Source organism: Dama dama, chromosome 9, assembly GCF_033118175.1.
Source record: "Dama dama isolate Ldn47 chromosome 9, ASM3311817v1, whole genome shotgun sequence".
NCBI classification, from domain to species: Eukaryota; Metazoa; Chordata; class Mammalia; order Artiodactyla; family Cervidae; genus Dama; species Dama dama.
The window spans coordinates 25356055-25380043 of record NC_083689.1 but is presented as its reverse complement, the minus strand read 5'-3'; the positions used below and the strand labels follow the sequence as shown (position 1 = coordinate 25380043).

Below are 23989 nucleotides of genomic sequence, written 5' to 3'. Positions count from 1 at the left end.
TCCGTACATGTTGTGAATATTCGCCCTGTTTTTGCGTGCCTTTTGGTTTTGTTTGTGTTTTGTTTTTAAAGAATAGGTGTTTATTTTTAATGTTGTAAAAAGTTAACAGACTTTTAAAATGCTGTTTGCATTTGTGTTTAAAGTCCTTCTCCATTCAGATCAGATAACATTCACCAATATTTTTTCTAGTTTTTTTTTTTTTTTTTAACAGTTTCACTGTTTATATTCAGCATTTTAGTCCACTGGTAAGTGCTGCTGGTGAGTTGTGACTCTTCTGTAGGTCATAAGTTTCTATCCCCAGTTACCCTCCTAGCTGTGGGACAGAAGCCAGCATCACTTCTCATTTACACCACCTGGCTTGGCCCAAGCCTCTGCACTCAGGCCAGTACACTCCAGCACACATCCCCTCTGCATCTCCTTCCTCCACCCGCTCCTCCTCTGCGAGTCATGTACTCACTACCCAGGATAGCACTCTGGGCTTCTTCTGGAACTTCTGTCTTTGCCACCCTGCATTCAGCTCTATTCCCAATCATCTCTAGTTCCTGTTTACCTAGACCAGGCCATTGACATTGACAGACCTCCCCAATATCCCAGAAGCTTTTTGTTATATTTTCCTCTGGATAAGAAATATGAAGAATTTTAATATATTTTTTCCCAGGAGGACATGGAGCTTTTTAAATTGCAATTTTGTTTTAAGAGAGATTATCTGTGTTTATCACCTTAAAAATTGGAAAATACAGAAAAGCACCAAAATAAGTAAAAATAAAAGCCCGATTCTCTCTCTTAATAGTACTTTGTAAAAACATAAAGTAAAAAAGTGAAATCCCTCCACCCTGAGAAATAACCGTTATCAACAGTTGATGTACCTCCTTCCAGACTTATGTATATAAGCACATGTAGAAGATATGTATATGCACACTTATGTTCTTGAAAACTGGATCATGCACTATATTTGTTCAGCAACAGGCTTTTTACAAATGGCAATATAATGTAAACCTCTTTCTTTCTAAGACAGTACAAAGAGGCCTGCTACATTCTTTTTAAAGACTGCATAGCATATTATTTTATTGTGTGGATGTACCATTTTTTATCTTCCTTCCTACAGATGAACATGGAGTTTTCTAATGTCATGCTAATATATATAAGGCTACTATAAATGCCCTGATTATTATATTTTCATGCATTTGCCCTAGCATTTCTGTAAGACTTCTAAAATTGGGATTGTTGAGTTAAAGAGTATATATACATAGTAAATTATACAGGCTGCCAGTTTCTTCATGTCAAAATCTTGTACCAGTAAATGCACTGTCCTTTTAAATGGTCCTTTCACCGCCACATTCCGTCCCTACTGGTTCATTCCTCACTCTGTTGCTAGATAAATTTGTAAAATTCATATTTGATCATGCTTCCCATATTTAAAAGACCCCAGTGGCTCCTCCTTGCCAACAAGTCAGAGTCCAGACACTGAGGATTCATCCAGGATCCTTCTCAGTCAATTTGGATCCTCGGGTAGCAGACACCAAGATGGAATTCAAAGTGCAGGAGATTACACGAGGGCTGGGGGGTAATGCCTATGAAAGATGAAAGGAGGACTTCCCTGGTGGTCCAGTGGTTAAGAATCTGCCTGTCAATGCAGTGTACACGGTTCCATCTCTGGTCTTGGAAGATTCCACATGCAACTAAGCCCATGTGCCACAACTACTAAGCTGGTGCTCTAGAGCCTGTGCTCTGCAACAAGAGAAGCCACGGCAATGAGACACTCGCACACTGCAACTAGCGAATAGCCCCTGCTCACCATAACTAGAGAAAACCCACAGCAGCATTGAAGACCCAGTGTGGCCAAAATAAATAAATTAATTGAATTCTTTTAAATAGATAAAGGGAAGGCAGCAGGAGTAGGTCAGGAGAAGGCAGCCTCCAGAGGGAAGTCCAGCAATCGAGGTCGACCTCCTGGGAAGGGAGATGGGGAAGGAAGAAGGATTGAGTAGGAAGACCCTCTGACTGTGATGCAGCTCTGAGAACCTCTCAGTCAGCTCACTGGGAAGCTCCAGCATAAAGATTGCCCATTAAAGGAGTACCACTAGGAGCAGAAATAGACAGGCCCTAACACCCCTGCGATAGTCTGCTCCTGGCTGGGAACTCCCTGGGAGGCAGTGGGGCCTTGACTTGAATGGTTGGTATGGCAGATGCTGAAGCTGCAGGTGGTCACTCCACACAGTAGGCCCTCTGAAGGGCACTTACCCACGGCTATCATAAACTGCAGCCTGCCTTTTATTTTCTCATCCCCTGCCCCCAGACCTCAGGCTCTGGCGCCGCTGGCCTAACCCCATGCAACCAACTGTCCATTCCACTCCCTCCCCAAACCCTAAGCTTTGTTCTCTCAGTTCTTTCTGCTTGGAATATCACACTCCTTCCCAGCTTTACCCATCAAAGTCCTAATATGTTTTAAAAGCCTGACTTAAATGTCACCTCTCTAGGTCACCTTCCCTGATCCCACCATGAGAACTAGTTGCTCCTTGTGCCTGAGGTGCCATTTGTAGATTAGTGCTTCCCAGGTTGGATTATTCCTAGCTACTCTTTTCTCAGATTCTTGTCCCCTCTAACTTTAAAACCTAGCACCATGTAGGTATACAATAAATGTTGACTGAACTGTTTTCCTGCTCCTCGCAAAATGCCCAGAGATTGCGTAACTCCAGCGCCTAGAATGGTAGGACGCAAAGTCAGTGGTCAATAAATGTTTGCAGAATTATCCGGGACCTCATGTGGGTGAGGCAAAGCAGGCCGAAGGGTGCTGGGGAGAGGTTGTTTACTGTTGTTAGGGATCACTTGGTTTGGTACCAAGTCAGAGTTTTAAGACTAGAGCGTGTCTTTGTCTGTTTATATTTTCCTCTGTGATTTGGAAAGACCCCAAAGGTTTTGTGTGTGTGTGTGTGTGTAAGTCTTTATTTTATTGCCTCTGGTCAACAGATGGGAACTTTTGGGGGGCTTCCCTTTATCAAACACATTTTTATGTGTTGGGATTTTGCATTTCTTCATCAGTCATTCTCTTTATGGATGTAAGAGAGCCATTAGGGTACCTGGCATGAGATCTCCAGTTATTTTCTAACTGAGTATATTTAGAGAGTGGAGGGAATTGGGAGGCATAGAAATATTTTTCCTCTTCCTCTTTCCCACACCCACCAGTTAAAGAACTTCCCTGGGTGGGGACCTGTGGGAAGTGGCGGAGGGTTTTCAGAGTGGGCATAGTAGGGCTGACATTAGGGCTTGGTGTGGGGATCCGGGTGAGTGGAGAGAACTGAGAGGAAGAACTACTGACCCAGACTCTTCAGCCTCCTTTACGTGTCCGTTGGCCACTGTCCCTCAGCGGAAGGAGGTTAGGGCTGGGGTGGCCACGCTCTCCCTCCTCTCTTCAACCTCTCCAAGCTGTGGGGCCTGAGGAGAAGCACAAGGGTTTTCTGTCAAGGTGGGATGGTCCTGTGCCCTCTGCCTTCTGTCCAGGGTGTTCAGTGCAAGAGGAGGTAGGGCGGTCCCGGACTGAGGCCTCAGCTGCTGGTGCTTGCTTGGTGGTGGTTAGGAATGCTTAGAGGCTTTGCTTTATCTGAAAGCCCCTCCAAGGCCCAAGGTTCTTATCTCTAGGTTCACAGGCTCATCTTCGTGGGCTGTGAACCTATTCTGTCCCCTCAAGTGGTATTTTATCGTGTATTTGGTGGAGACATAGCTTTCATCAGATTCTTTTTTACTGGAAAAGTCTGTGATCCAAACTATACTGTAGCCCAAAGAAGAATAGCCTTTCTAATTAAAAAAATAAATAAATAAATAAAGGAGATGTTTTTCTGTAAAAGCTGGATTCTAGCTGGACTGCCAACTAGGCGATCCCAGGGTGATGCTAGAAAGACGCCCAGACTGTCACCTTCACACTGTGATTGTCCCTCGGGAACTTTGAGTGTCCCCTGTAATCAAAGTTTGTGGTTTAGGGACCAGGACCATATGGGTTCTGTTGGTAGAGATCCAGAGACCTGAACCCCTGAGAGTTGTGCCAAGTAGTCTGATGTCCACCTCCAAGGACACCAGCCCAGAATCAGGGCAGACCCTGCAGGTGTGTGGAAGGGGGCAAGGGAGCCATGTTGGCTCTGGTGGGCATGGAATGTTTATGAGAATAGAGTGTTGCCAGGCTTTTAAATGAATTCCAGCATAACCAGGCTGAAATCCCCTACAAACCTGAGTTCTGGGCAGATTCTGGTCTCCATATTAGGGAAACAGTCCTGATGCCGCAGAAGCACAGAGCTTTAATATGACAGCCTCTGCAATCTTGACAACCCCCCTACTTTTATTTTTTAAGTCCTGGCCACAATTATAAATAGGGAATCATATCTGTTGAGACTTCCCAGGAATTACATAAACAGTTTTTGGATGGTTATATTTTTTTACACGACAGTTTCTGAAAACACTGGGAAAAAATCCCACTTATTTAACAGCGTGATGCCTGAGCCAGCCCCGGGAGTCCCTGGGAGGCCTTGCTGCAGAATCACTTCCTCCTGGCTGCAGTGGGGGCAGGGCCCTGGCGTGGTCATGAAGCTCGCTGACCACGCAGAGGAGGAAGAGCAGGGCACAGTGGGAGGGCTGAGGAGGCCTCAGATTGCTCCTCCTCAGGACAGCTGCTGTGTCTTATCACCAGCAGAGAGTAGGGACCCAGGATGCAGCAGCCATAACTTTTCTGAAGGCTTGGCCCTTTTGCGAAGGAGCATATGCTTCAGATACGTTCCTCCCACTTGAGGACTGATGTGATCATAGAAACAGGGTTCCTGGGCCCCTAAGTCACAGTGAGAATCTTCCCTTCTTTCAAAGGACTTAGCAGCCTCAGTGGCCTTGGAGGTGTCTTGAACCTGAGGGACTGAGCTTCATCTGAGAAATTCCTATGTCTCTTTTGGCAATGCCTGTCTCTCCTGTAGTAGCCTTCAAGAAGCCATCTAGACAGAAAAACCAATCTTCTGCACCAGTGGGAGTGGCTGAAAGGATAGCAGGAAGGCCTCTTGCCTCAGTGTCATCCTCCCTACCTCAGGTTTAAACTGTACTTCAATTTTGCCCTTAGAAATGCGCTTTCAGTTAAGCATTCTCCTTCCTGAGGTGTTGTTTTGAAAATACAGTTAGCTAAAGATGCATTTAAGTCATTAGTGTAATTTAACTTTATACTGTAAACTACCTTCATCTTTAAATAGAGGGCTTGGTTCAGTGGTTCTCAGCAATTTTTAAGTCACACACCTCTTTTAGAACCTAGGGAAATAGATGGACCATTTCCCCAGGAAAACTCATGAACATCCAGGATTTTGTATACCACTTGTGGATTTCAAGGAGCCCTTTGATCTCACCCTAGAGTTCTGAGTTCTCATGAGAGGACGGCGAATGGGAGAAGGTAGTGATGAGGAGTAGGAACCGGGACAAACAAGGGCACTGGGTGCTGCTGCTGTGACCACTTTGTGGTTTTCCCCAAGACCCGTCGTGTGAACACGTCAGAAATGAAGTCTGTCACCTGGCTAGTGCTTCTGTAGGTAGTGAGGCTGGGGGCCTGTGCACCACATCTCTGAGCTCCCAAGAGCTCAGAGTGTATCTGAGATATACTGAGTATATCTGGAACTGCCTTTCTGCTGGAGGAGCCTTGTGTCCCTCTGGTGGGCCAAGGTCCTGTTGGCAGGGTGACAGGGGCCACCAGCCTGCTACCACCACCCCCCAGCAGAAGAGGCGGCGGCTTGGTCATTCTGGACTGCATACTTATAACCTTGAGTCTGAGATCTCTCTTATTTTCTTTGGGGAAGTCAGCTTTATGAGGCAGCTTGTGATTCCCTGGGTATTGTTCTGTTCAAACTGGGGGAAACATGGGGGAAGTTTGGGGATCTAGACTTCATCTGAAAGCCTCTCAGGGGATTTTGGAAGTGATGCAGCATAGTGAAACAAACATGCAATCATCTGTAGTCCCATGCTTGTGATGTGAAGCTCCTTCTGTTTGTGGTGACTCGAAGAGGGGAGAATTCCCCCATCGCAAGCCAGCTGGACAAGTGTCAAAACTGCTCTCTCTGCAGGTTTCAGCATGGAGGAGGAGGAGCAGGGCATGGACTAGGGGAAACCCCCAGGGTTTGCGGGGCTGGACCCAGTTTTAACACACATGATGGTGGGGGGGTCCTTCTCTTGAGCCAGTCAGCCAGGGTCCCCCTGTCCCCACAGAGCCATTCTCAGAGCTGGCACAGCACCCTATCCAAACTGGACACCAACACCGGCTTGTTGAACTGATCAGAGACTCACCTCTCGCCTATATCACATCCTAGAATGAAGCACAGGCTTTGCATGTCACACTCAAGTGGGCACACCCTCATGGACAAATGCAGTCTTTCTCCCACTCAGTCAGACTTTGTCTTTTCAATTCTTTGGATTTTTAAACATTAGCTTTTTGTGATTATTTCTGTGTTTACTAGATTTATTGACATTAAAACAAATATTTCTTTTTTAAAGAATTTAGTTATTTTTATGTTTGTTTTATTTATTTATTTTTGGCTGTGCTGGATCTTTGTTGCTCCGTGGGCTTTACTCTAGTTATGGTGAGTAGGGGCTACTCTCTAGCTGCAGTGCCTGGACTTCTCATTGCACTGTCTTCTCTTGTTATGGCTTCCAGGCTCTAGAGCTCAGGCTTGGTGGTTGTGGCACTTGGCCTTACTTGCTCCTGGCATGTGGGATCCTCCCAGATTAGGGATCGAATCCATGTCTCCTGCATTGGCAGGTGGATTCTTTACTACTGAGCCACTAGGGAAGCCCCTAAAATAAAGATTTCTTAAACAGTGTACAAAAAGCAATAGTCATAGATGAAAAGATAGATAAATTGAACTTTCATGGTCTTTTGTTCATCAAAAGATACCATTAAAAGAATGAAAAGGCAAACCACAGGCTGATACTTTCAGTGACAGAGGACTTGTAGTCAGAATATATGAAGAACGCCTGTAGGTCAATAAGAAAAAGACAGGCAGAATCAGCAAAGGCCTTGAGCAAGAACATGTTCAAAGTGGATATCTAAATAGTCACTTTGCAAGTTAGAACTTATAACACTGTATATCTATCCTAAAGGACCAAAGCCTAAAAGATTGATAATACCAAATATAGGCAAATCCTCATGTATTGGTGGGCTTCCCTGGTGGCTCAGCTGGTAAAGAATCCTCCTGCAATGCGGGAGACCTGGGTTTGATCCCTGGGTTGGGAAGATCCCCTGGAGAAGGGAAAGGCTACCCACTCCAGTTCTGGCCTGGAGGATTCATGGACTTTATAGTCCATCGGGTCCCAAAGAGTCGGACACGACTGAGCGACTTTCACTTTCATGTGTTGGTGATAGGAGTATAAATTTGAGCGTTTGGAAATTTGGAAAACTATTTAGTAGTATCTACTAAAGCTGAGATTACATTCATCCTATAAACTATCAGTTCCACTCCTAAGTATGTACTCAGTAGGAATGAGTGTGTATATCCTCCAGTGTTCTTATTCATCAACTGGAAACAGCCCAAGTGGCCATCAGCAACAGAATGGATAAGTAAGTTGTGTCATATGCATACAGTGGAATACACCACAGCAATTTGAAAAAGAACAAACTATGTTGGCACATAACAATACAGATGAATCTCAGACATGTTGAGTTAAAAAAGCCAGACACCAGAAAAGTACATATTGTATGATCTTGTGCTCCTGGAGGATAGGACCACACATTTTATCTCTGAAAGTAAATATTTGTTGACAGAGCGAGTAAAGGAAGACGCGGCCTTTACTCTCAAAGATGTTTTCAGAGTAACGTTTGTGTGTGTGTGTTAAGGTGAAATCAGTTTGGGATGCAGTTAACAAATGCTCAGTTTGCTGTAAAACGAAGCAGAAAATACATGCTAAAAAAAAAGAAGAAGAAAAAGCAGAAAAGAATCCATTTTACCTTGATGGGGAAGGGAGTGACAAAGGGGCTGTGTGATTCAGGAAGAGGCGTTCACCAGTGCTCAGGGGACTAGGAGGGCTTCCTGAAAGGAATAGGATTGAGCAGAACTTTGACAAGGGTTGAGATGACAACGAGCAGAGAAGGCCTGAGGAGGACAACCCAGGCTTAGGGAATGGCACATCCAGGTGGTTCTCAGGCTTTAGCACATGTCAGAATCATCTGGAGGACTTTTGAAAACACAGGCAGCTGGGCCCCACCCAGAGATCTTGGTTCAGTAGCTCTGGAGTAAGACCTGAGAATTTGCATTTCCAACAATTTCCGGCTGATGCTGATGCTGCTGGTCTGGGAACCACTCTTTGGGACACACTGGCTGGTCCAGGTAATTGCATCTCATGTGAGTCACATTCACTTACTTAGGTAAGTGAAGTGCAAGATGGGAGGGTGTTTTTAGGCAGGTAAAGTGGGCCATAGTGTGGAGGCCTTTGGCTGCTGTCTGAGCTTAGACCTAATCCTATAGACTTAATTTAGGGCCATGTGGATAGATGTGTGTTGTATGTGATTTCCAGGGTGTCCCCCTACAGGATCTAGATACCTTCAGCCTTAAGGCTTAAGGCTTAAGCTTAAGGCTGTACAGTTGTGCAAGTGATAAAATGCATGCTGAGTTTGGCCTTGTAGAGACGAGCCCTGTACAAAGCACATCGTCAGAGGGCAACACAGTTTACACTGACGGGCCAACAAGGATTGAAGAAAGGCATTATTTTAAGTATACAACACCAGGATTATTTATAGCCATGTAACACATGCATGCAGGGGCTTCCCAGGTGGCTCAGTGGTTAAAAAAAAAAAAAAAAATCCACCTGCCAATGCAGGAGCTGCAAGAGACATGGGTTCAATCCCTGGGTCAGGAAGATCCCCTGAAGGAGAAAATGGCACCCTGCACCAGTATTCTTGCCTGGAGAATCCCATGGACAGAGAAGCCTGGTGGGCTAAAGTCCATGGAGTTGCAGAGTTGGACACAGCTGAGCTCACAAAAACAACACCACATACCGTGGGAATGGCAGGTGGAAAAAGAACCTGCTGATCTGACCATTCAGGCAAAAGCAGCAGTTTTACTTTAAAGAAGAGATAATTGCTCTGAATGTTTCTTTCTCATGGCCCACAGCCCTCCCACATTCCTCAGGACAAGGATGTTACACCATACACCCAGTCTGTTTCGGTCACCAGAGAGACGCACAGAGTCAGGAGATTCCCCCCAGGTGGTCTTTCTTTGGCTGGGGAAAGGAGAGTTAGTCACCTGGGTGGGATTTGGGGAGGGAGGCACATACCCTGAATAGCCCAGCTGAAGAGTCCCTGCCCCTCTCTGGGGCCGTCCTGGTCAGGACACTGGACTCGCAGGACCGCCCTTTCCGGGATGACCCCGGCACGGAGAGCCAATGCCGTCTGTCATCCTTTATACTGGCTTCCAGCTATACCTCAGTAAGCTACAATTCAGTTGCTATTACCGAATACCAAAGTATTCTACTGGGTGTGGTAGAGACACAGATGAATCAGCCACAGACCTGCCCTCCAGAAACGTACAGTTTAGTAAAGGGGAAAGGAGACAGAGGTTGTTCTTGGTCATTAAAACCCTCCTGCCTGGTCCCTGTTTCCTCCCTCCACATCCCTGGTTTACGTCTAACTGCTCCCTCTCCCTTAGTCACCACTGTTGGAGGCTGGGGGCTCTCACTCATTCGGTAGGATCCTAAGGTCATGGAGATGAGTAAATCAAGATGCTTGTGGTCTGATAGGGAGCTTGTCTTGCCGCATAGTTGGATTCAGGCCATCCCTGAGCAGATACCCTGAAGCTGCCACCCCTGTTGCTGGGGCCAAGACCATCAGCTCTGGGCAGGAGAAACCTAAGTCCCCTTGCTGGCTGGGTCCCACACTGACAGATGCTGCCTGGGGTCCCCACCTTTGCATCAGCCTGTCGCAGACCAGCTAAACCACGGGCCTCTGGGGGTTGCAGCTGTTGCATGCATGGTGATCCATAGGAGGATAAGAGGGGGCTCCGGTGACTGCTGGTGCCCTGACAACTCTCCAGCTCCCTGAAGACCCCATTCCTCTTGGAGTTCTGCTGGCCTTTTCCCTCAGAGGCCCTGGGAACTAGCTTGCTTCCTTCTTACCCCCATTCTATTTGTTAAGAGAGTCACCTAAAAGTGAGCAGGGGCCCAGAAATCAGAACTGGGTTTAGATCTTGCTCTGCCACTCCCAGTCTGTGCAACTAGGGCAAGGCATCTAACCTTTCTCAGCCTCAGTTTCCTCATCTGTAGAATGGGAATAACAACCTTGCTTATTACTTCATATTGTTGTTCAGAGACACAGGGGATACAGACAGAATTCTTGTCCTTAAACTGCCCTAAGCCTAACGGGGTACTTGGACAAGCACACACAGTGTAATGTGTACCGCACCGGAGGCACGTTTGGGATGCAGTAGTGAGCAGAGTAAACTAATTCTAACAAGGGTGAACTGCAGAGCTTCATGTCAGCGCCGTGTGCAGAGCATGGTGGAAGCACCTCTCCAGGGCTTTGGCCGCTAGTGTTTCTCGAATACCTGACACTGTGTTAAGTATTTACCCATGTTTTATTTTTTAATTCACAACAAACCAGTGAGGTGTTATCACCCCATTTTACAGATGAACAAACCGAGGCTCCAAAAGGAGCATACATTGACCTGGCATGGGATTTATTGAGCACCTACTACATGCTAAATTTTACAGATATAACAGTAAACAAGGGAGATCCAAGTCCCTCCCTCCTAGAGCTTACATTCCACGGGTGAAGTCACTTGCTCAAGATGAGGCTGAAATGTGCCAGAGCTCAGATTCAAACCCAGGTCTGATGACCTCCTGGGCTTGTGCTTTTCCCACTCACTCCAGAACTCACTGTCTCTGAGGACATTCCTCACATGGGAGGCACAAACTGTCCCTGCTGGCTCCTCTGAGGAATTCAGGGATTCGGGAGCAAGGCTGGATCAGGAGTAAGAGAGGAGCTCCTATTTCTGTAGAACCCTCTCTTTCACAAGCACTCCCCAGCAGCCCTGCCCCAAAGAAAGAAAGACGGCCTGCCTGACCCCTCAGATATTTTCCCCAGGAAGGGGTGGACGGAGGAGCTTCCCCGAGGGGATTTCAAGGGAGGGGTGGTGCTGTCTGTGCTCAGGTCAGAGAGAGACACCCCCTTCCTGGCTCAGGTGGGGAATCCCTTTGGATTTCACTTGGCCTGTGGGAGGGGCCTATTATTTTCCTACTCCTCAGGTCCTCTAGGGAGGAAGTCAGGCCTGGGCTATGTCAGAGGATTAAATCAGGCTCTGGGGCTCTTGGGTGCAGGCCTCAGCCCTGCCCGCCCTCTGCCCTCAGCCTCAGGCTGCCTCTTGATGCCACGACATCTGTGGCACTCCCACTGGGCAGTGACATTTTCACTTAATCCAAGGAGACAATGAGAAATTTGCAAGCCTCTTCCACTAAAGAAAAAAGATACATATAGGATTACTCATTATAGTATTTACTCATAGTAGCAGTCACCTGGGAGCAATCTAAATGGCCAGTGTTTTGGAATTAAATAAAATATGACAAAAGTATGCATCCAATGAAATACTGTGCAGCCATTAAGAATCGTATGGAGAAGAAAATTATCTGAGTGCTTATAATTTAGTCACAACTCATGACTAAAACAATGTACACAAAACAGAATATACAACATGATCCCATTTTTTAAAAATTTGTGTATATGTGCGTAGAAAAATGTCTAGAAAGATACACACCAAATGTGAACAGTAAAAATAAAAGTATGAGCAATAACGATCTCAGGGTACTGGAATTGAAACTTCTGTTTTCAGTATTTCCCCATCTTTCAGTGAAAAAAAAAAGTGTGTATTTTCTAATCATGGAGAGAAGAATCCCCACAATATATATTAGAGAAAGAAGAGAATATCTCTTTTTGGACCTGTACTCAGCTGGTTCCAGTCCCTACCTAGCCTTGGGAGGTTTGAAAGCTCGAGAGCAGTGTGGGATTGGGGACAGCTTGAGGAGAATGAGCTGCCCTCTGTTCAGTTCAGCCGCTCAGTCGTATCTGACTCTTTGCAGCCCCATTGACTGCAGCACGCCAGGCTTCCCTGGGTCTCATCTGAAATGTCGTCTGCCAGAAAGGCCTCCTGACCGCACACCCGGGCTGAAGGAGGCCCCTCCTACATTCTCTCTCCCTCCCTCACCCCATTTTATTGTCTTCATTGCACTTAACTATGTCTGCAGTGACCTGCTGCTCATCTGTTCTGGGTGGTTATTCGTCCTCTCCACCAGAAGGCAGGCTTTGTGGGGGCAGGACCCCTGCCGTCTTGCTCCTCTGACTTCCCATCAGAAGAGACCTGAGTAAAATCTTGGTCTGTAAGAAGCAGACCAGGCTGTCCAGGAGCCCTCTGAAGTAGTGAGCATTGATCCTAAGGCTCGAGGTGACCTGGAGAAAATGGGATTAACATCTTGGGAGTCTAGAGACAAGCTGATTACTCTCTCTGGGGACCAGAACTGGCTGAAGCTCAGCAACATGGAGAACCTGGTCCAGCTTGGTAACAGCAGCTGCCAAATTGTTACGTGTGTTGTGGAAGTGCCAGCTTTGTGCTTTACAGCTTATAAATGAGTGAAGTGAAGCTAGAAGCAGTTTATCTGATCATCCCTTACCCCTTCGCTTCCAGAGCTCCTGAGGCTGCCAGCCCCATCTGTCCTCTAGCTCATGACTTGGGCTCCTCTCTTTTGAACCTGTTCCAGTCAGGTTCTCATCCCAGCCGTTCCGCTGACTCTGCCCTTGACCGAGATCGCCTGTGCTGCCAAGACACTAAATCCAGTTATTAATTCTCTGTCCTCATATGACTTGACCTATCACAGTGAAGTGCTCCATCTCCTCAAAACCCTTTCTCCTGGTTTCCTTCCTATTGTACTTGCTACTCCTTCTCAGTCTCCTTTGCTGAGCAATTGAATGGAGCTTAGCCCTCATGAGGGCTTCCCTGGTGGCTCAGACGGTAAAGAATCCGCCTGCAGTGTGGGAGACCTGGGTTCGATCCCTGGGTTGAGAAGATCACCCTGGAGGAGGGCGTGTCAACCCACTCCAGTATTCTTGTCTGGAGAATCCCCGTGGATAGAGGAGCCTGGCGGGCTACAGTCCATGGGGTCACAAAGAGCCGGACACAACTGAGCAACTACACATACACACAGTCTTCATGAACTGAAGGCAGCTTGTATATTGACAGTTACCCCCCTTGGTGACCTCCTCCTATAGCATGGCTTCATAAGAACTACATGCTGAGCACTTGCAAATCTTCATTTCCAGTCTGGATCTCTTTTCCCCTGAACTCCAGACACATATATCCACCTGCCTACTCACCTCTCCACTTGAGTGTCTAAAAGTCATCTCATGCTTAACAAAACTGAGCTCCTTATCTCCCTGCCAGACATGCTCCATCGTCAGGCTTCTGCATGCAGATAATGACTATTCCTTCTTCTCATTTTCTCAAGCCAAAATCTCAGAGTCCTCTTTGACTCCTTTATTTCATATTTCTCTTCTAAATCCATCAACATATCCTGTTGGCTCTACTTTCTAGTATCTGACTAGATCTCAATACCTGTCCCCCACCCCAGGCTACCTCTCCAGTCCAAGCCACCATTGTCTTTTCCAGGATTTCTGCAGTATCCTCCCAATTGATTTGACCTGTGCTCCCCAGGTTACTCTCAACACAGCCAGAGTGACCTTGTTAACGTGTGAGACACATCATTCCCTTCTCTGTGTAAAACTCTCCAGTGGCCCGCATTTTGAGTCAAAGCTCAAGGTCAGTGCTTGGTGAGCTTCAGAGCTCTGCACACTCTGGAGCCTCTCGCTGCCTCTCTGCTCCCCTCCCTTACCTCCTCTTCACTCCCTCTTCCCTGCCCACACTCCCCTCTTCTCCGATCTTTACCACCTCAGACAGGCTCTTCCCTTCTGGCCTTTGCACATGCTGTTGACCCCACCTGGGAAGCTTCTTCCCTACTTATTCTCAGGGTTCATGTCCTCCTTTCCTTCAGGTCTTTGTTCACAAGTTATCTTCTCAGACATCTGGGCTTCCCTGGCTACAGTATTTACAGTTTTAGCACTCCTTTCCACCTTCTGCTCCAACATTTCCTTCTACCACCTTTTGCTTTGTTTTTCCTCCAGAGCAGTTAACTTTTCTGATTACTATTTAATTAATTTATTTGGTTGGTCTTCAGGTTCCACAAGGGCAGGGTTTTCATCTGTTTTGTCTCGTGCTATATTTCTAGAGCCCCAGGACAGTGCCTGGCATATGGTAGGTGCTCAGTAAATATTTCGTGAATGGATATATGAATAAAAATATATGATGGGGATTTCTCTGGTGGTCCAGTTGTTAAGACTCCACACTTCCAAACTGCAGGGGACATGGGTTTGATCCCGGGTCAGGGAACTAAGATCCCATATACCACATGACATGCCCACCCCCACCCACCCCCCGCAAAAAAAAAGGTATGACAGAACCACTTACTGTTTATATAAGACTTTGAGACGAGGGGAAAGAGGTTTCTGCCAGCAAAAGAGTGTCAGTGAGCCAAACGAGAAAGAACTGCCCTGGGCAGGAGAATACCCCTGTGTGGATGTCAGGGGCCTGTTTCTGCCTTGGGCCAACATGCAGCCAACTCACAGCTGAGTTGCCACAGATGAGCACTCATCACTCAACTTCCATTCAGGTTTACTTTGCCCCAAGGCTCCCCCTTAGTGCGCTTCCTTAATCACTTACTTTCCTTTTTACCTACAGGTGCCAGTTTGCAGCCTGTTGAAGGAAAACAACATCAAGGTAAAAGAACAATAAGACTGTGTCTAGTTTAAAACTTCTCAACTTAAAAGGCCTTGAAATGTATTCAGTATAGACCCAGAGGGCTGAAAGTGTTGGCTGACAAATAAAGTGAAGGTGCGGGAACTGGTGTTGACTTCTTGGTTAGAGTGAGAGCTGGGGACAGTGAGGAACAGCTAAGTATTGAGGAATGGGTCAGCAGAGGCGGCTATGCAGTCTTCAGACCCAGGAGGACAGTGCTTCCCTTGGGAAAACCTGGCAGCCTCCCCCACGACAGTCAGTCATGGGCCCACAGCCTGGTCCTCCTCCTCTGCTTTCCTCCCTCCAGGCCTCTCCTCTTCTTTGGTCTCTCTGGAGGTTCTGCCCCGCCTGCTGAAGTCAGAGCGGGCCTTGGCAGAGTGTATGGGCTTTTTCTTTTTTTTAAAAGCAAGAATGGTTTGGTTCTAAGTCTAGAGGAATATACTAGGATGCTTCCAGCATAGAGGGGTCTCTGTTTCTGTGTTAAATCACAGTCCAAATTTTAAAAAGTGAAAATACTCAGTAAATAACGAATGTGGGGGGAATGTGCAACGATGTGTACTGCTGATGTGATTGGAAAAGGGGCCCCTTTTAAAAATGTATCTAGCTTTTGTCCAAGCAGTTCTCCCATCTGGAATTTATCCTCTGGAAATAAACACATGTTTGCAAAGGTGGATGAATAAAGATATTTATAACTGCATTGTTTATAATAGGAAAAAAGGAAACATTGGAAAGCCCAACAAAAAGGAGTTGGTTGTTTAAAATCTTGCATATCTACACAAAGACACATCATGCAGCAGCATGGCCCAGGGGTGTATATATATTGATAAGAACAATGTTTACATATATTGCTAGGTTAAAAAAAAAAAAAGTGTATGGTCAGGCCATTCAGAAGGGCTCTTCTCTTTTTTGTTTTGTTTTTTAAATATAATTTTATTTATTTATTTTTGGCTTTGTTGCTGCTTTGTTGGGTCTTCATTGCTGCTCAGGCTTTTCTCTAGTTGCAGAGAGTGGGGTCTGTTCTCCATTTGTGATGCCAGGGCTTCTCGTTGCGGTGACTTCTCTTGTGGAACACGAGTTCTAGGGCGCACAGGCTTCAATAGCCGCAGCACGTGGGCTTGGTAGTTTCGGCTCCCCAGCTCTAGAGCACAGGCGCAGTAGTTGTGGCACACAGGCTTAGTAGCTCATCAGCATGTGGGATCTTCCCAGATCAGACGTTGAACCCATGTCAGATAGATTGGCAGGTGGATTCTTTACCACTGAGCCACCAGGGAAGCCCGGAATGGCTGTTCTCTTGCTCTCTGTACATGCCATGCTGGATCAGTGCCTGCTTCACCTACACCCCATTCACATGACTGACCTTCCTATATACTTGCTTGCCACAGGCCCCAGCTAGAGATTGTTCTTGTCCAAGAGGCAGTGAAGGGCGTGCCCCCTCTGCTAGGTTCCCTGGTATCCGATGAGCCAACCTGCTCTCTATTCCCCCTGTAACAGGCAGTCTCCCCTTACCAGGAGCGAAGGTTGCCTCCTTGTCCTGCTCACCATCACATGGGGGGTGTTGCTCCAGGACTTTGCTTCACATTTGTAAGATGGATCCCCCTATCCATTTATATCATTGATGTCTCTGTCACTGACTCCAGGCTCTTTCTTCAGTCTTGAAACTGGGCAAGTACAGGCCTTATAGGCCTGTGAGATGCACCCCAACAGAGAGAAAAAGAAAAATGGAAAAATCTTAACAAAACACGCAAGGAAAGTAGCTTTGTACTCAGCCTAGTGGGTTTAAATCGAGATCAGTCTCTTAACCCACATGAGAACTCAGGCAAGTGATATGATCTCCTTAAGCCTCTGTCTCCTGCTTGTAAAATGAGCATAATAAGGCCTGCCTCGAAGAGTTGTGAGGGTTTAGTGGAATTAACACCTCTAAAGGCCCAGCTCAGGGTCCAACATGTAGTGAGTGCTGGTGGTATTCAGATGAAACATGAACCAGTAGTACTTTTCCTGGGTACCTGTGAGGAAGCGTGGAAACATTCTGCAAATTCATAGACAAATATTGATTTTATTTGGCTAGTTAGAATTATAGATGATTTTCAACAGTTTAAAACTTTTCTGCAAGGAATACATTTTACTTATGTTGACTGAAAAAAAAAAAATGCAGCCTAAATGAGAATTGTGTTTTTTTGTTTTGTTTTGTTTTTTTGAAAGAATTGTGTTTTATTCCATGAATTTTATGAGGACTTCAAGCCTGGGTGTCAGCCTCTGAGATAGCTCTGGGGGACTGTTCTCAAAGAGGTAAGGTAAGGGAGGAGCCAGGATAGAAAGGAGTTTCGCCACAAAAAGCAGGTAGTAAGAACATAAAAAAATTACTGTTAATTAAAGAAAATCAGACACCTCGAGTTAATGAATTTAGCGCTTTTCTGTGTATGGAAAGATGCAAGAGTCTAGGCTCATTGAAATCATTCCTTTGATATGCACCTTAGCTGTCTAAGGCCAGTATTCTGGCCAGTATCTCAGGCTCACTGTTGGGAGTGGTGGAAATGACTGATGGCTTGATGGTCATAGCATCCTTTGTTTGCTGATATGGCAGGCAATATTTTTCATCCACACTTATATAATGATGATGTAATTTTTTAAAAGGAAGTAACAGTTGAAAAGGTTTAAAAGAGAAAACAAACTTCAGGCAGGCCAACTGAGCAGTCTCCAGGGCAAAGCTCCTGAGGATTGAGGTAGAAGGTAGTGGAGAGGGAGAGGGATAACAGTCAGTGAGTGGGTGAAGGAAAAGGATGGTTAGGCTTGAGGGCTGGTGCCCATTTAAATGTACCTCAGAGGTAAGGCCCCAGACCTCACAAGCACGTTCCCCACTTTGCCAACCTGGGGAGCCTCTAGTAGGAGATATGGTGACCCATCAGATGATAAGGAGTGTATGTATATAGTCCCGGTTGGCTGCGGAGACAACCTGCGGGGCAGGGCTGCAGCCACAGGCTCAGCTCTTGGCCCACCCTCAGAATCCACGCTCAAGGGCAGGGTCTCCCAAGAAATACAACCTGCTGGGAAAGGGATCTGGTAATTACTGCCCAAGGGCTGCTCTGCCACCCGCCTGTCCCCACCCCTACTCCCACCCACCAGCTGCTGACCAGTGATTTCAGGAGACTTCTTCCACATGAATGAGCTCTGTGCTGCCCATGCCAATTTATTGAGCATTCTTGGGGCATGATTTGCCCACCTGGGTGAATTTTCCAAATAATTAAATTTAATCCCATCACACTGCAATTTGTTTATTGGATTCATTTTTAATAAATGTTTATTTTTTCAAATTTATCAAAATAATGCACGCATATGGTTTAAACAAAATAGAGGCTTATAATATTAATAAAAATCCTCTCTCGATGTTTTTCTGCCCCACTCTGTTCAGAGGAACCCCCCTCAACCCTTTTATTATTTTCTGTTTCTATTTATGATGTTATTTCTTGATTTACCAGTTTTAGACCTCTGTGTACTTCTTGTGGTACCTGAGAATTGAGCTCACCTACAAAACCACCTCCAGTTCTTCTTCCATCCTTCCAGTAAGACTAACAAGATTTTTGGTTAACTCAACACATAGTGAATGTAGACATTCTTTACTGCTGTGCTAAGTCATGTGTGATGTATCTGTCCTTGAGTTCTAGGGGAAAAAAATTAATTCTTTGATAATTTTCTCCCCTCTGTTTTGCCTGTTGAACCTACTGGATTAATCATCTAATTTTCTTATGTTTTCTCTTTTATTTCCCCTCCATTTGCCTTTTGGAAATACTTTCTTGATTTTTAAAATTTTTGGCTTTTATATTTTTAATATACAAATACTCATTCTTGTTTCTGATTGCTTCTTTTTCATAATATTACAGTCTTGTTTTATGGATACACTATCTCCCATTTATTTCTCTGAAGGTATTACTTATTTTTCATTTGTCTGTTAGTTTTTAATGTTTTTCTATTCTCTAAATTGTCTTTGTTTCCACCTGGCTTCTTTTTGTTTTCTCTCTCTCTCTCTCTTCTACATTGGAAGTTTTCCTCAAATATCATAAATATCTATTGATATTTATGAGTGAAGCAATAAAAAGCTGAATTAAACTGTATTTGGGGAAAACTTGACTGGGGCATCACTCTAGGAAGCAAGCCAGTCTTTTCATTAACAAGCCTCTAAATGTCAGACTCTTTTCTCTAGAGCTGGCTTTCTCCACCTCGGCATGTTGACACTCGGGGCCAAATAATTCTTTGTTGTAGGATGTTTAGTGGTATCACTGAACTCTGCTCTCCAGGTGCCTGTAGTAACCCTCCTCCCAGAGTGGTGATAACCAAACATGTCAGTAAACCTCACCAAATGTTCTCTGGGGAGCAAAATTACCTCCTTAAGTACCATTGCTCTAGAGCCACACGGCCTCTCAAGAGAAGGGTTCTAACTCCTGTTCCAATTACTATTACTGCCTAACAAACCACACCAATACTTGGTAGCATAAACAACAACCACTTTGTTGTGCTGCAAGTCAGGAATTGGGAAAAGGCATGGCTCTTCTCTGCTCGACAGTGTCTGAGACGGCTAAAAGTTGGAACCAGCTGCAGCTGAAGGATCCACTTCCAACATGGTTCTTCACTCGGCAGGGATAGCTGGAAGACTGGGTGCAGCAGGACTGGAGACCAGGCAGATGACCCATGGCCTCCCCAGGACAACAGCCTGGTAGTTGGGCCTCTTGTGTTGTAGCTCAGGATTCTAGTGTGAATGTTCCTGCCAGCAATACGGAAGCTGCAGGGCCTTTTGGAAGTCACATAACATCACTTCCCCTGTAATACAAGCCCACCCAGATTAAGGAAAGGGGAAGAGTCCTCCCTCTCAAAAAGTGTCAAAAATTTTTGTAGCCATGTTTGAAATTCACTATACTGTGGTACAAGATGATACACGCCTGGGCAAGTTGGGGTATGTAGACTTGCCGTCATTCCTGCATTTACATCCTTGTGTCCATCTGCCCTCTCTTCTGCCAGGGTCTCTCCCATTTAGTGTCTGCAGTCTCCTACTGTGTTGGACAGAGTATGACGTGGGATCTGGGAGGATTCCAAACAATGGCCCTGGTTCCTTTCCCTACGTTCTCTGTACTTGACCCCCACCATCATAATACCTGGTCTCCCCAAGGTCTGAGCTCCCCCACGGTTCTGAGACAGAAGTGGCTTGCCTCATGTCAGTCTCCCTCTCTGAGAGCTCTTAAGAGACTAACTTTTTCCATATCAGCCCTCCCTCATTCTTCCATCTGCTTTCCAGTTTCCCAGAGTTTGCTGAGGTCTCTCATCCGCTAATGTCTCTTTACCATTCTGTTTGCTCTTGAGCATATTTACCATTTTACTTCTTGACTGGCATTTTTAGTGACACTTCAGGAGAGAAAGGAGGTAGAGACATGTGAATAACCTGACATGTTTAATGATAGCTTGTTACACTTCTTTTGAATGGATGCGTGTGTGTGTGGGGGGGGGGGGTGCTCAGTTGTCTCCAGCTCTTTGCAACCCTCTGCGAGGCTCCTCTGTCCATGGGATTTTCCAGGCAAGAATACTGGAGTTGGTTGCCATTTCCTTCTCCAGGGGATCTTCCCAACCCAGGGATTGAACCTGGGTCTGTTACATCTCCTGCATTGGCAGGTGGGTTCTTTACCACTGTGCCACCTGGGAATCTCCTTGAGTGGATATATGGTATCTCTAAATTGTGTTATAATCTTCCCTTCCCTGTTGAAGCTCAGTTAAGTAGTACAGTGACCACATTTAATGTGTTATTGATAATTTAGAATCTTCTTTATGAACATACATGTTTACTTTGGAATTATTAAACTAAGTAAAGCTCTCTGTCCCCCTTCATGTTGAGGATGCAGATCACTATACCAAAATTACTTAAACCTTATTTCATGGACATCTCTGTCTCTGACTGCCTCTTTTCCCATTTATATGTGGTGAGGGGGCCATATTACAGCTCATTAACTTCTAATTTACTCCTTTTAAATGGCTACTAAACTAGATGACCATGCAGGGTATGGACTTCCCTGGTAGATCAACAGAAAAGAATCTGCCTGCCAAGGCAGGAGATGCGAGTTCGATCCTTGGGTCGGGCAGATTCCCTGGAGGAAGACATGGTAACCCACTCCAGTATTCTTGCCTGAAAAATCCCATGGACAGAGGAGCCTGGCGGGCTACAGTCCACGGGGTCACAAAGAATCGGACAGAACTGAAGTAACTTAGGACGCACACATGCAGGGTATCCCCCTACCAGCCTGCCCCTATACATTTTCTACCCTTTCCCACACCTCCCAGTTTTTGACCTTTGTGGATTGCACCAACCAGGCTCCATGCCCTCGTGCTTCCAGTTGGGTTTGGCCAGGTGAAGGCCCCTGCAGGAGATATGAGAATAATGTTGGGGTGTATTAGGGTACTTTATCCACCCCGCACCCCAGCCCCGCCAGCTCCCTCCCTTGCCAGGCCTCAGGTCAGGACTGTGTTCTTCTCCTTAAAGCCACTGCAACTCGCAGCAGCCCTTCTTTCTGCTCTCTCAGGGTCCTAGTAACAGTCCCACCTCCTCCTCCCTCCAGGCCATGGTAACAGCTCCCCATTGTCACTGATTCCAAGGTGTTTCTCCTTTCCTCCATGCCGCTCACCCCCTTGGAAACAGTCCCTCCTTAAGCTCTGCTCATTACCGGGACCCTGCCCAGACAGAAACTTCTGATTTGCTTCTAAAACAATAATGGTCCCTGCATGAGCCCTGAGCATCCTCTTTAAAATGTTCTGTGTGAGCTCCTTGACATCTCTGGGTTACTCAGGGGCTTTTGAAAATTCACTTCCTAGTTGTTAAGCAGAATAGATAGTAGAGGGTATGGCATTAGTGACGTCTTCATGTGGGGAAATGTTACTGAAGTGTTTTGAAAAGGAAAATAAGCATGTAAATAGAAGGAAACCAGGAGAGAGAATTTATGATGACTTTCAGAAATTATATCACAGGCTGGAAAATATCAGGGGTTTTAGAAAAGGATTAAATCCCTTCCTGCATAACAGATCCTTGCTGGGTCTAAGGTAAAGTGGGTATTTGGGGGACATCCAGAGCAATTCTGAGTGGGATTCCCCCAGTGTGACATTAGAAGTCCCTCAGTTCAGACCTGCCAGGCCTCTGTGCTTCCCGGTCAGTAGCTTCTCTGATGCTTTTGCTCTGGGAAGTGCCATGTGCTTGTCTGTCCACTAGAGCCCAGTGAGCACCACAGCCCTGCAGCAGCATCAGGGCTCACACCCTACAGCAGCCGAGCTCTCCCGTGGCACCTCTGAGCTCAGCCCTCACGACTCACCTTCTGGAATGCTCTCTGGATTCTCTTACCTCCTCACCTGCTGTCCAGTCCACCCTTGGTGAATTTATGCACCCCTTTCAAGCAGAATTTTTCCTGGCCGCCCATTTCCTAAAGCAGAAAAAGGAAATGTATCATAAATACTTCTCAAAGATGATGACAGGAAGGGGTAGTGTCACTCTGGCTGGCCAAGGTTGCCACTGTGGCAGTTCACAGATGGGTGGTGAGGTGGCACATGGGGGCTGATGTCCCAGCCAAGGGCAGCACAGGCACAGCCCTCAGGGCCCAACCTCCCCGACCCACACCAGCAGACTCCTGGACCCTCAGCCCTCCTGGGCAGGAGGAAAAGGCCTGGAGGCATTGCCCTGTCTCACAGGAAGGAGCCCAAAGCCAGGGAGATCGAGGGCTGCAGCTTCAGTAGAGAGACATGCTTATACCCTGGCTTCCTTATTCATGATTCTCTTACCTCTAAGGACTTTTTTTTATTAATAAAATTATTTTATTAATAATTTGAGGAGTGGGGACAGGGCAGTTGGAGAAGGGTTTGTTATTTTCAGTGTGACTACCCTCAAGTGATGTAGCCTTTTTCAGTTTACCTTATTCTGTTTCAACCTACACCACTCTGTGTCCTTCAGCCAAGTGAGCTGAAGCGTCCCACCCAACAGAGGTGCAAGAGGCCCCAGGCCCCATCCTGTTCATTCTTGCTCTGTAAACGTACCGCTGGGAGACAGATATGTAGGAACATGGCCAGAGGAACCAGCCCCTGGCTAGAAAGTGGAGGACCCTGGAGGGCTGGGAGAGGTTTCTGGGGCCTCTCTGCACTCCTCCTATAGCCGAAGGTTCAAGGTCTATGCACTTCTGGGAGGGTGGATGGGCCCCAAGCAGGCAGAACACTTGTGTAGTGTGTAAGTCCATGTCCTTTCCAAACTGCCCATAGTTTGCTTCAGTTCAGTTCAGTTGCTCAGTCATGTCCAACTCTTTGCAACCCCTTGGGACTGCAGCACACCAGACTTCCCTGTCCATCACCAACTCTTGGAGCTTACTCAAACTCATGTCCATTAAGTCAGTGATGTCATCCAACCTTCTTATCCTCTGTCGTCCCCTGCTCCTCCCACCTTCAATCTTTCCCAGCATCAGGGTCTTTTTCCAATGAGTCAGTTCTTCGCATCAGGTGGAAAAGTATTGGAGTTTCAGCTTTAGCATCAGTCCTTCCAATGAATATTCAGGATTGATTTCCTTTAGGATAGACTGGTTGGATCTCCTTGCAGTCCAAGGGACTCCCAAGAGTCTTCTCCAACACCACAGTTCAAAAGCATCAGTTCTTTGGCATTCAGCTTTCTTTATAGTCGAACTCTCACATCCATGCATGACTACCGGAAAAACCATAGCTTTGACGAGATGGACCTTTGTTGGCAAAGTAATGTCTCTGCTTTTTAATATGCTGTCTAGGTTGGTCATAGCATTTCTTCCAAGGAGCAAGCATCTTTTAATTTCAAGGCTGCAGTCACCATCTGCAGTGATTTTGGAGCCCCCAAAAATAAAGTCTGTCACTGTTTCCTTTGTTACCCCATCTATTTGCCGTGAAGCGATGGGACCAGATGCCATGATCTTAGTTTTCTGAATGTTGAGCTTTAAGCCAGCTTTTTCACTCTCCTCTTTCACTTTCATCAAGAGCCTGTTTAGTTCTTCTTCACTTTCTGCCATAAGGGTGGTATCATCTGCATATCTGAGGTTATTGATATTTCTCCCAGCAATCTTGATTCCAGCTTGTGCTTCATCCAGCCCAGCTTAGGGTGTGCCAGGATTCAGCCATTGCTTGGGCGGCTG

The 23989-nt window shown here is 46.2% G+C and overlaps 1 protein-coding gene across 2 annotated transcripts in view; it reads left to right on the top strand.

Annotated features, from left to right (window-relative positions):
- Positions 1 to 23989, top strand: part of RAD50 (RAD50 double strand break repair protein) — a 246571-nt gene that overhangs the window by 23478 nt on the left and 199104 nt on the right. For both annotated transcript variants that reach the window (XM_061150793.1, XM_061150792.1), the window contains exon 3: positions 14775 to 14813. The gene's annotated coding sequence lies outside the window, so the exon portion shown is untranslated. The remainder of the gene's footprint in view (positions 1 to 14774; positions 14814 to 23989) is intronic.